The 4042-nt window shown below is 56.6% G+C and overlaps 1 protein-coding gene across 6 annotated transcripts in view; it reads right to left on the bottom strand.

Annotated features, from left to right (window-relative positions):
- Prrc2b (proline rich coiled-coil 2B) overlaps positions 1-2559 on the bottom strand; it is an 83899-nt gene extending 81340 nt beyond the window's left edge. For 2 of the 6 annotated variants that reach the window (XM_031369781.1, XM_031369780.1), the window contains exon 1: positions 2374-2559. The gene's annotated coding sequence lies outside the window, so the exon portion shown is untranslated. The remainder of the gene's footprint in view (positions 1-2373) is intronic. The other 4 variants (XM_031369777.1, XM_031369778.1, XM_031369783.1 and 1 more) reach the window with 2 other exon arrangements.
- Positions 2560-4042: the final 1483 nt, after the last annotated feature.

Genomic DNA, 4042 nt, shown 5'->3' with positions numbered 1-4042 from the left:
TAAAATACAATAAAATAATCTTTCTGAGAAAAAGAAACGGGGCGGGGGTGGGTGGGAGAGAGTCTAAATTCAAACAGGATGGAGGGTGGTTGAGCAAAGCCCAGGGCTCAGGAACCAGTTCTGACCGGCCATTCCAGAAACTCCACTCTCCCAAGGCTTTTGACTCTTAAATGCCCAAGGATTTCCATTTCCTCACCTACAGCAGGCCAAGGAAGAGTGGGAAGGAGGTAAGCAGGCCCCACACGAGCAACATCAGCCAATGCTATAACTCCCCAGGAATTAAAATCCTGGGGCCAAGGAGGGTAGACGTCAACCTTCCCTAATCCACCAGCCACAGGCAGGCCAGGACCAGACTGGTAAGGGAGGTCAGACAGCAAGGATGAGCCAAATGGCAAGCATATAAAAGGCCCTGGAGGGGACATGGAAGTGCCTTAAACTCAGCAAATGATTAAGGCAAATGAAGCGACAACACACACACATACACACACACACACACACACCCCTTCCTCCCAGACTGCAAGTCACTGTCTATCCTCCAACTGGAGACCTGTAAGTTAACTAGGTTTGTCCAAGAGGAAAGCCAGGCCTCAGTCATCATTCAGAGTGAGACCAATATCCATCTCCCCATTAATTATCTGAAACCCTTCCATGGTCACCCATTAGCAGCAGGATCTAGCTGAGCTCCCTGAACCTTTATGCCAGCCCAGAAACAATGTGCAGAAGGTCCCCAATTTCACATGCCACAACAGGAAGAAAAGTCAGGAATTAAAAGGAACCAGCAAAACCAAGGAACCTATGAGAAATGTACATGTCTACCACCTTCCCAGGACAAAAACGCTCTGCTGTGAACCTCACCTGAGGCTCCCATGAGATACACTATCAGAGACTTGGGTAAAGTCACTCAAGAGGACCTGAACAGGACTCCAAGAGGCACACTTGCCTGAACAAGCTGAAGGCTCCCCAATTACTTGCCCATCCCCAAGGAGGGCAATTCCCTTTCCGAAGTCAAGACTCCCGAGTTCCTGTCTCTTCAACTCTCCATTCTGTACAGTTCCAGCCCACCAAAAGCCAGCTACCCTCTAGACCACCTCCTGCTCTAACCAGGGCTACAAACGCCTTCCTGTGCTTACGGCCCACAGAGGCCCAGCACCGACCAAAGTACCTAAAGATGTGGGTATTTTGTTGGGTTTTCACTATGTAGCCCAGGCTGGCCTGGAATTTCCAGCAATCCTAAACCACCCAATGTTTTGAATCCCTTCTACCAATGCTGCCACTTCAAACCAGCACCTGTGGCATGCCCCAGCATGGATGACACCACAAGTGGCCAGCCTTCTGTCCTAGGTTGACAGCACAGAGTAACTACAGAGCACCGACGGCATGCCAAGTCATGCCTCTGCCACTGAAGGCTGAGGAGTCCCTCGGTTTGGAGGTGGTGGCAGCAAGCATCCCACTCCACAGCCTGTACCCCTCAGGTCCCAGCTTGCACCACGACGGTGCAGACATTACGATACAATGCAAGCCCCTGCAGTTGTACTGTCGAAAAAGGACGCTGAGGCTTCTGACAGACGGACTGAAACCCCAAGTGAGATATACAATGCAAACAGACAACACACCGAAATACACACTAACCTTTCCAGGAAAGAAAAACCGGAGGTGAAATTTAACTGTCCTGCAAAGGGCAGCTTTTATAAAGGTTTCTCCCAGGCAGCCATTTAGCAAATGACACACTCCGGGAAGCATCGGCGCCCCCCTTCTCCCACTTCCTTCAAGCTCACCATTGCCTGGGGGCTGGGGGGGGCGACACCTATTCTTGCCTAACAGTGGGCTTAGTCTCCCCACGATATTTACAAAGAAAGGAAGGCAGCAGCGTCCACTTTGTGCAGGCAGATCCTCTCCAGAGAGACCCACCATTTCAATAGGTCTGCATTTCTCTCTTAAAAGGTAAACGAAGAAAAACAAAAACAAAAAACAAAAATCAATCTGGCAGGCCCCGAGCAGCGACATCCTGTTTATTATTAAACATTTTTAGCAGCGGCTCCGGGTGCCGTGAAAACACCACACCGCTTCCCGCAGCCGAACCCACCCGAGCCGGGGCGGCGCTCGGCCTGCAGTTCCGGGCGACCTCGGGGTCCCACGTCCCCCGCCCGGGCCGACGAGTCCGCCGTCCCCGGGCGCAGGAGAGCCCTGGGGCTCGATCCCGACCGCGAGCCTTGACGGGCCCCGCCCGGCCCGTCGTCCTCCCGCCCTGGCAGCGAAGACACAACAATGGCGAGCTGGAGAGCGCCGAGCAGGCCTCCCAGGCCGCAGCCCCGCGCCCGCCGCAGCGCACCGCCGTAGAGACAAAGCGCAACCCCGGCCCCGGCCCCAGCCCACCTGGTCTGCGTCCGCGCGCGACGGGCCCGGGCGATGGCGGTCGGGCGGCGGCCGGGCGCGGGGGCGGCGGATGGCGGTGGATTGCGCGGCGGCGGCGGCGCGGGGCTCGGCGCTCGGCGCTCTGCGCTCCTGCCTCCTCCTCCTCCTCCTCCTCCCGCTCCTCGGCGCTCGCTGGAGCCTCGGCGCTGTAGCTCGCCGCCGCCTCTCGCCCGCGCTCGGCTCCCCGCCCCCCGCCGCCGCCGCCTCCGCCTCCGCGCCGCCCCCGCCCGCCGCCTGCACGGTGGCCCGCGCAGCGCCCCCTGCTGCGCCACCCCTGTCCCGGGAGGGAGGGGGGAAGAGAAGGAGGGAGAGCGGGACGAGCGAGCTGGGCCGCGGTGCAGAGGTGCTGCGGAAGAGAGGGACCTAGATGGAAGGGAGGCTCGGCTGGAGAGGGGACAGGGGACGGACGCGGCAGAGAGGAACCTTGATGGACAAGGGGCTTGCGTGGAGAAGAGGCCTAGGTGGAGAGGGACCTTGATGGAGAAGGGGCCTAGGTGGAGAGGGACCTTGATGGAGAAGGGACCTGGGTGGAGAGGGACCTTGATGGAGAAGGGGCCTGGGTGGAGAGGGACCTTGATGGAGAGGGACCTTGTTGGAGAAGAGGCCTAGGTGGAGAGGGACCTTGATGGAGAAGAGGCCTGGGTGGAGAGGGACCTTGATGGAGAAGGGGCCTAGGTGGAGAGGGACCTTGATGGAGAAGGGACCTAGGTGGAGAGGGACCTAGAGAAGGAGGAAGCCCTGGTGTAAAGGGGCTGCAATGGAGAGGACTGCTCAAATGGAGAAAAAGGAACCGGAGGGAGAGGGACCCCCAGTGGCAAGATACATGGATGGAGATGGGGGTCCCAACTCAGAGGGATCTTCATGGAGAGTGGCTCCTGGTGAAGAGGGACCTCAATGGAGAGTGGATCAGAGTGAAGACCACCCCACCGTGGAGAGGGCCTTCTCGGTGGGTGGGAGAGGGGCTCTTGTGAGAAGCCAAGATAGACTGGGAGAGGACTCCAAGGAGAGCTCTGGGGTGAAAATGCAAAGGGATGGGGAGGGCTCAGCACCCTGGAAGGCCCGGGATTCAGACCTGAGAGTGAGGCAGGGCTCAGAAGAGGGACTGAATCTACATCCTGCACCCACCCACCCCCAGAGCTGCAGAGCCTCTGGGCAGACCTTCTGACAACCAGACAGCCCCGACCTGTTAGAATGTATCTTGTCTGATGAACCAAGGGGGAAACATTCAGAAGTGGCACGTTGCTCCATTCCATAGCAAGGTTTCCCTTCATAACAAGTGCACAGTATAGAGACTTCACCCCTTTTGTTTAAGATGACATAAGCTACCCCACTTGGGTGTGTATTCATGTGGATGCAAAACAAAAGGTCTGAGAAAGCCTGGCAGTGGTGGTGCACACCTTTAATCCCAGCCCTTGGAAGGCAGAGGCAGGTGGATTTCTGAGTTCGAGACCAGCCTTGTCTACAGAGTTGAGTTCCAGGAGAGCTAAGACTATATGGAGAAACTCTGTCTCGAACCTCCCCCCCCAAAAAAATTAAAAAATAAAAATCAAGAAACAAGAACATTAATAAAACAAAATAGTTGGTGATCTAACTCAGTTGTAGAACTTGTTGTTTCTGTGCAGGAGGCCCT

This window comes from Mastomys coucha, unplaced genomic scaffold (genome assembly GCF_008632895.1).
Source record: "Mastomys coucha isolate ucsf_1 unplaced genomic scaffold, UCSF_Mcou_1 pScaffold15, whole genome shotgun sequence".
Classification (NCBI taxonomy): Eukaryota; Metazoa; Chordata; class Mammalia; order Rodentia; family Muridae; genus Mastomys; species Mastomys coucha.
This window is presented reverse-complemented; position numbering and strand designations above follow the sequence as displayed.